This window comes from Malaclemys terrapin, chromosome 15 (genome assembly GCF_027887155.1).
Source record: "Malaclemys terrapin pileata isolate rMalTer1 chromosome 15, rMalTer1.hap1, whole genome shotgun sequence".
Taxonomy (NCBI): domain Eukaryota; kingdom Metazoa; phylum Chordata; order Testudines; family Emydidae; genus Malaclemys; species Malaclemys terrapin.
This window is the reverse complement of record NC_071519.1, coordinates 9,032,237-9,044,345: the sequence shown is the minus strand read 5'-3', so window position 1 is coordinate 9,044,345 and position 12,109 is coordinate 9,032,237. Positions and strand designations below refer to the sequence as shown.

The window sequence follows — 12,109 nt, the reverse complement described above, 5'->3', positions numbered from 1 at the left end:
GGCAAGGGAGAAACGGACGAGACACGCCGGCTCGAAGACTGCCTCCCTCCCACTTCCCTCTAGGCTGCGCAGAGCTCTTGGCCTGCCTCAGGCCTCATCAGGAAAGCGTGGCCATGCTGCCCAAGCCTGAGTTACGTCCGCAGCCTGGCCCGCCCCGGCTGACGGAGCGCAGGGCCACGCGAGACAATGGCAGGTGGAGTCGGGAGCCTCGGCTCTTTCCCCTGAGAACCACACAGAGCTGCCTAGCGTCCTCAGAGCCTCCCTCGTGTTCTCCCGCAGCAGCCGCCGGCTGGTGGGGCAGAGGGAGGGGGCAGAAAGGAAGAACTCCTGCCTCATTCTGGGACAGGAGGCCCTCACCACGCCCAGGCCTGCCTCTTGCCTTCAGCCCAGGCAGCCAGAGGTGCCGGGGAGCTCCCCGGCAGGCTGCCGCCTCAGCCACCTCTTGCCTCACGGCCTAGACTCTGGTCGCCGCCTGGCTTGAAGGCCCAGAGCCAAAAAAAACGAGCGCAGGCCTAGCAGAGGAGGGTTTCGATCCATTGACCTCTGGGTTATGGGCCCAGCACGCTTCCGCTGCGCCACTCTGCTGGCTCTTTGGCCTAGAGCTCCCAGCTGCCACTATCTGGATTAGTGCTTTACGAGCTCTAGGGCTGGCAGGCAGATGGGCAGGCTGCTGGGCAGCAGCCCCGGTAACAGGATTTCACAGTTTACCCTGGATAAGCTTTCTACAAGGTAAAACGGATTGATTTGGGGTTTGGACCCCATTGGGAGCTGGCTATCCGAGTGCCGGAGACGGGAACACTTCTTCAACAGTTTTCAGTTAAGCCTGCAGCTTGTGGGGGATGTGGTTCAGACTTGGATCTGTGTTTGCGGCAGGCAAGCGCGTCTGTCTCAAACAGGCAAGGTACCGAAATCCCAAGCTGGCAGGGAAAACGGACTCGGAGGTAGTCTAGGCACATCAGGTGGCAGCCCCAAAGGGGTTTCTGCGACCCGACCCGTCACACCCGGCTTTTAAAACAATCCTCCAGCAAGACAAAGAAACCCACATCTATAGACTCAGAAAACACCCCCAAGAAGTTGGAGCAATATTTTGTCACAAAGAAATCAAAACGCCAATGAGTCCAGGCTATTCTTAAAAACAAACAAACAAAAAACGCCTTATCAAACCAGCCTCTTCACAGTGAAACTCTTCCTGTTTTTCTCCCCAAAAGCAGATGCCCTGTTCCCAGAGACGCTGCAATACCAGGTCAATGCGTGAGGTGGACAGAGCAAGCTCCTATTCCAGCCTCTTGTTTCAAAAATCAATGTAACATGCAGTCCTCAAATAAAGGACATATCAGATATGAAACTGATAAGAACAGGTTTTACAATTTTTATTAAAGTTAATGTTTAAAATTAAGTATCCACGAGTTAAGAGGGAAGGTGCTGTGCTTCTGGGGGTCAGGCTTGATTTATGAGGGATTTCAGGTATCGGTTGCAAGGGTGAAGAGATACATACATATCACCCATAACCAGCATAGAGCCAAATTGGGGTGCAAGAGTTTTTAAAGTGTCAGTGGATGTGTGGGCTCGGGTACGCCACCCATGGAATGTATAAGGAGTCCAAGTCAGTATCGGTGTAACGAATGAGTACGTGTCAGAGAAGGAAGTGGGTTATTTCCCTGCTCAGCGGTCTCGATTACTCAATGTGGTATTGACGGTGTCCTGAAATGCGTTCCGTACAAATGTCTCTATTAAGATGATGTTAAAAACAAAAGTGAACGGTACTGAGTTTAAGCATAGAAGTTTCTGGTTATCAGGGAATAACGTACAGATTATCGAGGATGCAAAGTTTGGTTTAAAATCCGGTGGCATAAGGAATACAGAATCTACAATATCCCCCATGGGGGGTAAAAGGTTGAGGGGTCAAAGTACAGACATTGAGATATGAATCAATGAAGTTCATAAAGTGGCTATGATGGGGTGTGGAGTATAAGGAGTGGATACTCTCACTCGTTGAGATTCAGCATCCAAGAAGTTTATAGTTCCACTTCATATGATGCAACGGAGAAAGTCTCTGGGTCCTTTTCTCATAGTCAAAGAAGGATGTCTCTACTGCGGGTGGCCAGTGAGGTCCTCTGCTGCCCTACACTTGATCTTAACTCATAGAGAACAGAGAAACAAGGCTGATAACCTCAGACACTACGCAGCCCCTCTGCCCCCACCGCTTTCTACCTCACCATGACGAGCTCCCAGACACGCACCGAACACCATTCACGTGACTTTGAGAACTAGGTAACTCTAAGTGAGGGTCACTTCCCCGAAATGACTTCAATGGAGGAATTCAAAGCAAGAACCGTTAACACACCATTCTGTTCAAAAGACAGAGAAGTCTTTCAGCTTCCTTCCTCTCACTGGTTTCCCTGTACACTCCTAATTTGCATAAACCCACCCACTGACCTGCGACTAACAATCTCTCCCTGTTAACTCTTACAGCAAAACAGGTCAAAGAAAGCATACGCAAGCGCTATACCGCAGCCCCAATGCTCTTTTCTGCTCCTTCCCACGGAACTATCTCAAACGTACAGTCATCAGGCACACATAAGATACAGTTTCACTCCATTCCAGTCCAGATCCTTGCTGTTTCTTGTCTAACCACTTCACACCTATCCCCTGAGCTGATTCCCGACTTTTGCCCTCAATCCAGCCGTGTCTCTGTGGCGCAATGGGTCAGCGCGTTCGGCTGTTAACCAAAAGGATGGTGGTTCGAGCCCACCCAGGGACGGCAGTAAGCCTCTGCTACTTCCTCGGGAGCCCCAAAGGCCCCCTTTTGCCGCCTCAAAACCGTCCTCCTTGGCCTCAGTGCTTTCAGCTGGTGGCCTGAAGAGCGCGCTGGATGGCATTCAGAAACCCATCTCCCAGCAGCCATGCCGGAGGTTTGGGCTTAATCGTCAAGGCCGAGTGCAAAACAATCAGCTGGGAACGTTTGGCTCCCTTCCCGCCTCCGCCCAAGCGGCAAGGGAGAAACGGACGAGACACGCCGGCTCGAAGACTGCCTCCCTCCCACTTCCCTCTAGGCTGCGCAGAGCTCTTGGCCTGCCTCAGGCCTCATCAGGAAAGCGTGGCCATGCTGCCCAAGCCTGAGTTACGTCCGCAGCCTGGCCCGCCCCGGCTGACGGAGCGCAGGGCCACGCGAGTCAATGGCAGGTGGAGTCGGGAGCCTCGGCTCTTTCCCCTGAGAACCACACAGAGCTCCCTAGCGTCCTCAGAGCCTCCCTCGTGTTCTCCCGCAGCAGCCGCCGGCTGGTGGGGCAGAGGGAGGGGGCAGAAAGGAAGAACTCCTGCCTCATTCTGGGACAGGAGGCCCTCACCACGCCCAGGCCTGCCTCTTGCCTTCAGCCCAGGCAGCCAGAGGTGCCGGGGAGCTCCCCGGCAGGCTGCCGCCTCAGCCACCTCTTGCCTCACGGCCTAGACTCTGGTCGCCGCCTGGCTTGAAGGCCCAGAGCCAAAAAAAACGAGCGCAGGCCTAGCAGAGGAGGGTTTCGATCCATTGACCTCTGGGTTATGGGCCCAGCACGCTTCCGCTGCGCCACTCTGCTGGCTCTTTGGCCTAGAGCTCCCAGCTGCCACTATCTGGATTAGTGCTTTACGAGCTCTAGGGCTGGCAGGCAGATGGGCAGGCTGCTGGGCAGCAGCCCCGGTAACAGGATTTCACAGTTTACCCTGGATAAGCTTTCTACAAGGTAAAACGGATTGATTTGGGGTTTGGACCCCATTGGGAGCTGGCTATCCGAGTGCCGGAGACGGGAACACTTCTTCAACAGTTTTCAGTTAAGCCTGCAGCTTGTGGGGGATGTGGTTCAGACTTGGATCTGTGTTTGCGGCAGGCAAGCGCGTCTGTCTCAAACAGGCAAGGTACCGAAATCCCAAGCTGGCAGGGAAAACGGACTCGGAGGTAGTCTAGGCACATCAGGTGGCAGCCCCAAAGGGGTTTCTGCGACCCGACCCGTCACACCCGGCTTTTAAAACAATCCTCCAGCAAGACAAAGAAACCCACATCTATAGACTCAGAAAACACCCCCAAGAAGTTGGAGCAATATTTTGTCACAAAGAAATCAAAACGCCAATGAGTCCAGGCTATTCTTAAAAACAAACAAACAAAAAACGCCTTATCAAACCAGCCTCTTCACAGTGAAACTCTTCCTGTTTTTCTCCCCAAAAGCAGATGCCCTGTTCCCAGAGACGCTGCAATACCAGGTCAATGCGTGAGGTGGACAGAGCAAGCTCCTATTCCAGCCTCTTGTTTCAAAAATCAATGTAACATGCAGTCCTCAAATAAAGGACATATCAGATATGAAACTGATAAGAACAGGTTTTACAATTTTTATTAAAGTTAATGTTTAAAATTAAGTATCCACGAGTTAAGAGGGAAGGTGCTGTGCTTCTGGGGGTCAGGCTTGATTTATGAGGGATTTCAGGTATCGGTTGCAAGGGTGAAGAGATACATACATATCACCCATAACCAGCATAGAGCCAAATTGGGGTGCAAGAGTTTTTAAAGTGTCAGTGGATGTGTGGGCTCGGGTACGCCACCCATGGAATGTATAAGGAGTCCAAGTCAGTATCGGTGTAGCGAATGAGTACGTGTCAGAGAAGGAAGTGGGTTATTTCCCTGCTCAGCGGTCTCGATTACTCAATGTGGTATTGACGGTGTCCTGAAATGCGTTCCGTACAAATGTCTCTATTAAGATGATGTTAAAAACAAAAGTGAACGGTACTGAGTTTAAGCATAGAAGTTTCTGGTTATCAGGGAATAACGTACAGATTATCGAGGATGCAAAGTTTGGTTTAAAATCCGGTGGCATAAGGAATACAGAATCTACAATATCCCCCATGGGGGGTAAAAGGTTGAGGGGTCAAAGTACAGACATTGAGATATGAATCAATGAAGTTCATAAAGTGGCTATGATGGGGTGTGGAGTATAAGGAGTGGATACTCTCACTCGTTGAGATTCAGCATCCAAGAAGTTTATAGTTCCACTTCATATGATGCAACGGAGAAAGTCTCTGGGTCCTTTTCTCATAGTCAAAGAAGGATGTCTCTACTGCGGGCGGCCAGTGAGGTCCTCTGCTGCCCTACACTTGATCTTAACTCATAGAGAACAGAGAAACAAGGCTGATAACCTCAGACACTACGCAGCCCCTCTGCCCCCACCGCTTTCTACCTCACCATGACGAGCTCCCAGACACGCACCGAACACCATTCACGTGACTTTGAGAACTAGGTAACTCTAAGTGAGGGTCACTTCCCCGAAATGACTTCAATGGAGGAATTCAAAGCAAGAACCGTTAACACACCATTCTGTTCAAAAGACAGAGAAGTCTTTCAGCTTCCTTCCTCTCACTGGTTTCCCTGTACACTCCTAATTTGCATAAACCCACCCACTGACCTGCGACTAACAATCTCTCCCTGTTAACTCTTACAGCAAAACAGGTCAAAGAAAGCATACGCAAGCGCTATACCGCAGCCCCAATGCTCTTTTCTGCTCCTTCCCACGGAACTATCTCAAACGTACAGTCATCAGGCACACATAAGATACAGTTTCACTCCATTCCAGTCCAGATCCTTGCTGTTTCTTGTCTAACCACTTCACACCTATCCCCTGAGCTGATTCCCGACTTTTGCGCTCAATCCAGCCGTGTCTCTGTGGCGCAATGGGTCAGCGCGTTCGGCTGTTAACCGAAAGGATGGTGGTTCGAGCCCACCCAGGGACGGCAGTAAGCCTCTGCTACTTCCTCGGGAGCCCCAAAGGCCCCCTTTTGCCGCCTCAAAACCGTCCTCCTTGGCCTCAGTGCTTTCAGCTGGTGGCCTGAAGAGCGCGCTGGATGGCATTCAGAAACCCATCTCCCAGCAGCCATGCCGGAGGTTTGGGCTTAATCGTCAAGGCCGAGTGCAAAACAATCAGCTGGGAACGTTTGGCTCCCTTCCCGCCTCCGCCCAAGCGGCAAGGGAGAAACGGACGAGACACGCCGGCTCGAAGACTGCCTCCCTCCCACTTCCCTCTAGGCTGCGCAGAGCTCTTGGCCTGCCTCAGGCCTCATCAGGAAAGCGTGGCCATGCTGCCCAAGCCTGAGTTACGTCCGCAGCCTGGCCCGCCCCGGCTGACGGAGCGCAGGGCCACGCGAGTCAATGGCAGGTGGAGTCGGGAGCCTCGGCTCTTTCCCCTGAGAACCACACAGAGCTGCCTAGCGTCCTCAGAGCCTCCCTCGTGTTCTCCCGCAGCAGCCGCCGGCTGGTGGGGCAGAGGGAGGGGGCAGAAAGGAAGAACTCCTGCCTCATTCTGGGACAGGAGGCCCTCACCACGCCCAGGCCTGCCTCTTGCCTTCAGCCCAGGCAGCCAGAGGTGCCGGGGAGCTCCCCGGCAGGCTGCCGCCTCAGCCACCTCTTGCCTCACGGCCTAGACTCTGGTCGCCGCCTGGCTTGAAGGCCCAGAGCCAAAAAAAACGAGCGCAGGCCTAGCAGAGGAGGGTTTCGATCCATTGACCTCTGGGTTATGGGCCCAGCACGCTTCCGCTGCGCCACTCTGCTGGCTCTTTGGCCTAGAGCTCCCAGCTGCCACTATCTGGATTAGTGCTTTACGAGCTCTAGGGCTGGCAGGCAGATGGGCAGGCTGCTGGGCAGCAGCCCCGGTAACAGGATTTCACAGTTTACCCTGGATAAGCTTTCTACAAGGTAAAACGGATTGATTTGGGGTTTGGACCCCATTGGGAGCTGGCTATCCGAGTGCCGGAGACGGGAACACTTCTTCAACAGTTTTCAGTTAAGCCTGCAGCTTGTGGGGGATGTGGTTCAGACTTGGATCTGTGTTTGCGGCAGGCAAGCGCGTCTGTCTCAAACAGGCAAGGTACCGAAATCCCAAGCTGGCAGGGAAAACGGACTCGGAGGTAGTCTAGGCACATCAGGTGGCAGCCCCAAAGGGGTTTCTGCGACCCGACCCGTCACACCCGGCTTTTAAAACAATCCTCCAGCAAGACAAAGAAACCCACATCTATAGACTCAGAAAACACCCCCAAGAAGTTGGAGCAATATTTTGTCACAAAGAAATCAAAACGCCAATGAGTCCAGGCTATTCTTAAAAACAAACAAACAAAAAACGCCTTATCAAACCAGCCTCTTCACAGTGAAACTCTTCCTGTTTTTCTCCCCAAAAGCAGATGCCCTGTTCCCAGAGACGCTGCAATACCAGGTCAATGCGTGAGGTGGACAGAGCAAGCTCCTATTCCAGCCTCTTGTTTCAAAAATCAATGTAACATGCAGTCCTCAAATAAAGGACATATCAGATATGAAACTGATAAGAACAGGTTTTACAATTTTTATTAAAGTTAATGTTTAAAATTAAGTATCCACGAGTTAAGAGGGAAGGTGCTGTGCTTCTGGGGGTCAGGCTTGATTTATGAGGGATTTCAGGTATCGGTTGCAAGGGTGAAGAGATACATACATATCACCCATAACCAGCATAGAGCCAAATTGGGGTGCAAGAGTTTTTAAAGTGTCAGTGGATGTGTGGGCTCGGGTACGCCACCCATGGAATGTATAAGGAGTCCAAGTCAGTATCGGTGTAGCGAATGAGTACGTGTCAGAGAAGGAAGTGGGTTATTTCCCTGCTCAGCGGTCTCGATTACTCAATGTGGTATTGACGGTGTCCTGAAATGCGTTCCGTACAAATGTCTCTATTAAGATGATGTTAAAAACAAAAGTGAACGGTACTGAGTTTAAGCATAGAAGTTTCTGGTTATCAGGGAATAACGTACAGATTATCGAGGATGCAAAGTTTGGTTTAAAATCCGGTGGCATAAGGAATACAGAATCTACAATATCCCCCATGGGGGGTAAAAGGTTGAGGGGTCAAAGTACAGACATTGAGATATGAATCAATGAAGTTCATAAAGTGGCTATGATGGGGTGTGGAGTATAAGGAGTGGATACTCTCACTCGTTGAGATTCAGCATCCAAGAAGTTTATAGTTCCACTTCATATGATGCAACGGAGAAAGTCTCTGGGTCCTTTTCTCATAGTCAAAGAAGGATGTCTCTACTGCGGGCGGCCAGTGAGGTCCTCTGCTGCCATACACTTGATCTTAACTCATAGAGAACAGAGAAACAAGGCTGATAACCTCAGACACTACGCAGCCCCTCTGCCCCCACCGCTTTCTACCTCACCATGACGAGCTCCCAGACACGCACCGAACACCATTCACGTGACTTTGAGAACTAGGTAACTCTAAGTGAGGGTCACTTCCCCGAAATGACTTCAATGGAGGAATTCAAAGCAAGAACCGTTAACACACCATTCTGTTCAAAAGACAGAGAAGTCTTTCAGCTTCCTTCCTCTCACTGGTTTCCCTGTACACTCCTAATTTGCATAAACCCACCCACTGACCTGCGACTAACAATCTCTCCCTGTTAACTCTTACAGCAAAACAGGTCAAAGAAAGCATACGCAAGCGCTATACCGCAGCCCCAATGCTCTTTTCTGCTCCTTCCCACGGAACTATCTCAAACGTACAGTCATCAGGCACACATAAGATACAGTTTCACTCCATTCCAGTCCAGATCCTTGCTGTTTCTTGTCTAACCACTTCACACCTATCCCCTGAGCTGATTCCCGACTTTTGCCCTCAATCCAGCCGTGTCTCTGTGGCGCAATGGGTCAGCGCGTTCGGCTGTTAACCAAAAGGATGGTGGTTCGAGCCCACCCAGGGACGGCAGTAAGCCTCTGCTACTTCCTCGGGAGCCCCAAAGGCCCCCTTTTGCCGCCTCAAAACCGTCCTCCTTGGCCTCAGTGCTTTCAGCTGGTGGCCTGAAGAGCGCGCTGGATGGCATTCAGAAACCCATCTCCCAGCAGCCATGCCGGAGGTTTGGGCTTAATCGTCAAGGCCGAGTGCAAAACAATCAGCTGGGAACGTTTGGCTCCCTTCCCGCCTCCGCCCAAGCGGCAAGGGAGAAACGGACGAGACACGCCGGCTCGAAGACTGCCTCCCTCCCACTTCCCTCTAGGCTGCGCAGAGCTCTTGGCCTGCCTCAGGCCTCATCAGGAAAGCGTGGCCATGCTGCCCAAGCCTGAGTTACGTCCGCAGCCTGGCCCGCCCCGGCTGACGGAGCGCAGGGCCACGCGAGACAATGGCAGGTGGAGTCGGGAGCCTCGGCTCTTTCCCCTGAGAACCACACAGAGCTGCCTAGCGTCCTCAGAGCCTCCCTCGTGTTCTCCCGCAGCAGCCGCCGGCTGGTGGGGCAGAGGGAGGGGGCAGAAAGGAAGAACTCCTGCCTCATTCTGGGACAGGAGGCCCTCACCACGCCCAGGCCTGCCTCTTGCCTTCAGCCCAGGCAGCCAGAGGTGCCGGGGAGCTCCCCGGCAGGCTGCCGCCTCAGCCACCTCTTGCCTCACGGCCTAGACTCTGGTCGCCGCCTGGCTTGAAGGCCCAGAGCCAAAAAAAACGAGCGCAGGCCTAGCAGAGGAGGGTTTCGATCCATTGACCTCTGGGTTATGGGCCCAGCACGCTTCCGCTGCGCCACTCTGCTGGCTCTTTGGCCTAGAGCTCCCAGCTGCCACTATCTGGATTAGTGCTTTACGAGCTCTAGGGCTGGCAGGCAGATGGGCAGGCTGCTGGGCAGCAGCCCCGGTAACAGGATTTCACAGTTTACCCTGGATAAGCTTTCTACAAGGTAAAACGGATTGATTTGGGGTTTGGACCCCATTGGGAGCTGGCTATCCGAGTGCCGGAGACGGGAACACTTCTTCAACAGTTTTCAGTTAAGCCTGCAGCTTGTGGGGGATGTGGTTCAGACTTGGATCTGTGTTTGCGGCAGGCAAGCGCGTCTGTCTCAAACAGGCAAGGTACCGAAATCCCAAGCTGGCAGGGAAAACGGACTCGGAGGTAGTCTAGGCACATCAGGTGGCAGCCCCAAAGGGGTTTCTGCGACCCGACCCGTCACACCCGGCTTTTAAAACAATCCTCCAGCAAGACAAAGAAACCCACATCTATAGACTCAGAAAACACCCCCAAGAAGTTGGAGCAATATTTTGTCACAAAGAAATCAAAACGCCAATGAGTCCAGGCTATTCTTAAAAACAAACAAACAAAAAACGCCTTATCAAACCAGCCTCTTCACAGTGAAACTCTTCCTGTTTTTCTCCCCAAAAGCAGATGCCCTGTTCCCAGAGACGCTGCAATACCAGGTCAATGCGTGAGGTGGACAGAGCAAGCTCCTATTCCAGCCTCTTGTTTCAAAAATCAATGTAACATGCAGTCCTCAAATAAAGGACATATCAGATATGAAACTGATAAGAACAGGTTTTACAATTTTTATTAAAGTTAATGTTTAAAATTAAGTATCCACGAGTTAAGAGGGAAGGTGCTGTGCTTCTGGGGGTCAGGCTTGATTTATGAGGGATTTCAGGTATCGGTTGCAAGGGTGAAGAGATACATACATATCACCCATAACCAGCATAGAGCCAAATTGGGGTGCAAGAGTTTTTAAAGTGTCAGTGGATGTGTGGGCTCGGGTACGCCACCCATGGAATGTATAAGGAGTCCAAGTCAGTATCGGTGTAACGAATGAGTACGTGTCAGAGAAGGAAGTGGGTTATTTCCCTGCTCAGCGGTCTCGATTACTCAATGTGGTATTGACGGTGTCCTGAAATGCGTTCCGTACAAATGTCTCTATTAAGATGATGTTAAAAACAAAAGTGAACGGTACTGAGTTTAAGCATAGAAGTTTCTGGTTATCAGGGAATAACGTACAGATTATCGAGGATGCAAAGTTTGGTTTAAAATCCGGTGGCATAAGGAATACAGAATCTACAATATCCCCCATGGGGGGTAAAAGGTTGAGGGGTCAAAGTACAGACATTGAGATATGAATCAATGAAGTTCATAAAGTGGCTATGATGGGGTGTGGAGTATAAGGAGTGGATACTCTCACTCGTTGAGATTCAGCATCCAAGAAGTTTATAGTTCCACTTCATATGATGCAACGGAGAAAGTCTCTGGGTCCTTTTCTCATAGTCAAAGAAGGATGTCTCTACTGCGGGCGGCCAGTGAGGTCCTCTGCTGCCCTACACTTGATCTTAACTCATAGAGAACAGAGAAACAAGGCTGATAACCTCAGACACTACGCAGCCCCTCTGCCCCCACCGCTTTCTACCTCACCATGACGAGCTCCCAGACACGCACCGAACACCATTCACGTGACTTTGAGAACTAGGTAACTCTAAGTGAGGGTCACTTCCCCGAAATGACTTCAATGGAGGAATTCAAAGCAAGAACCGTTAACACACCATTCTGTTCAAAAGACAGAGAAGTCTTTCAGCTTCCTTCCTCTCACTGGTTTCCCTGTACACTCCTAATTTGCATAAACCCACCCACTGACCTGCGACTAACAATCTCTCCCTGTTAACTCTTACAGCAAAACAGGTCAAAGAAAGCATACGCAAGCGCTATACCGCAGCCCCAATGCTCTTTTCTGCTCCTTCCCACGGAACTATCTCAAACGTACAGTCATCAGGCACACATAAGATACAGTTTCACTCCATTCCAGTCCAGATCCTTGCTGTTTCTTGTCTAACCACTTCACACCTATCCCCTGAGCTGATTCCCGACTTTTGCCCTCAATCCAGCCGTGTCTCTGTGGCGCAATGGGTCAGCGCGTTCGGCTGTTAACCAAAAGGATGGTGGTTCGAGCCCACCCAGGGACGGCAGTAAGCCTCTGCTACTTCCTCGGGAGCCCCAAAGGCCCCCTTTTGCCGCCTCAAAACCGTCCTCCTTGGCCTCAGTGCTTTCAGCTGGTGGCCTGAAGAGCGCGCTGGATGGCATTCAGAAACCCATCTCCCAGCAGCCATGCCGGAGGTTTGGGCTTAATCGTCAAGGCCGAGTGCAAAACAATCAGCTGGGAACGTTTGGCTCCCTTCCCGCCTCCGCCCAAGCGGCAAGGGAGAAACGGACGAGACACGCCGGCTCGAAGACTGCCTCCCTCCCACTTCCCTCTAGGCTGCGCAGAGCTCTTGGCCTGCCTCAGGCCTCATCAGGAAAGCGTGGCCATGCTGCCCAAGCCTGAGTTACGTCCGCAGCCTGGC

The 12,109-nt window shown here is 51.8% G+C and overlaps 8 non-coding genes across 8 annotated transcripts; 4 read left to right on the top strand and 4 right to left on the bottom strand.

Moving 5' to 3' along the window:
• Nucleotides 1-1,206: 1,206 nt before the first annotated feature.
• Nucleotides 1,207-1,396, bottom strand: LOC128824084 (U2 spliceosomal RNA). Its single transcript, XR_008442313.1, has one exon. It is a non-coding gene; the product is annotated as a U2 spliceosomal RNA (small nuclear RNA).
• A 1,291-nt stretch (nt 1,397-2,687) lies between these two features.
• On the top strand, nt 2,688-2,761 carry TRNAN-GUU (transfer RNA asparagine (anticodon GUU)). Its single transcript has one exon. It is a non-coding gene; the product is annotated as a tRNA-Asn (tRNA).
• Nucleotides 2,762-4,196: 1,435 nt separating this feature from the next.
• On the bottom strand, nt 4,197-4,386 carry LOC128824083 (U2 spliceosomal RNA). The gene has a single exon (XR_008442312.1). It is a non-coding gene; the product is annotated as a U2 spliceosomal RNA (small nuclear RNA).
• A 1,291-nt stretch (nt 4,387-5,677) lies between these two features.
• Nucleotides 5,678-5,751, top strand: TRNAN-GUU (transfer RNA asparagine (anticodon GUU)). Its single transcript has one exon. It is a non-coding gene; the product is annotated as a tRNA-Asn (tRNA).
• A 1,435-nt stretch (nt 5,752-7,186) lies between these two features.
• LOC128824081 (U2 spliceosomal RNA) lies at nt 7,187-7,376 on the bottom strand. Its single transcript, XR_008442310.1, has one exon. It is a non-coding gene; the product is annotated as a U2 spliceosomal RNA (small nuclear RNA).
• Nucleotides 7,377-8,667: 1,291 nt separating this feature from the next.
• Nucleotides 8,668-8,741, top strand: TRNAN-GUU (transfer RNA asparagine (anticodon GUU)). Its single transcript has one exon. It is a non-coding gene; the product is annotated as a tRNA-Asn (tRNA).
• A 1,435-nt stretch (nt 8,742-10,176) lies between these two features.
• On the bottom strand, nt 10,177-10,366 carry LOC128824080 (U2 spliceosomal RNA). The gene has a single exon (XR_008442309.1). It is a non-coding gene; the product is annotated as a U2 spliceosomal RNA (small nuclear RNA).
• Nucleotides 10,367-11,657: 1,291 nt separating this feature from the next.
• On the top strand, nt 11,658-11,731 carry TRNAN-GUU (transfer RNA asparagine (anticodon GUU)). Its single transcript has one exon. It is a non-coding gene; the product is annotated as a tRNA-Asn (tRNA).
• Nucleotides 11,732-12,109: the final 378 nt, after the last annotated feature.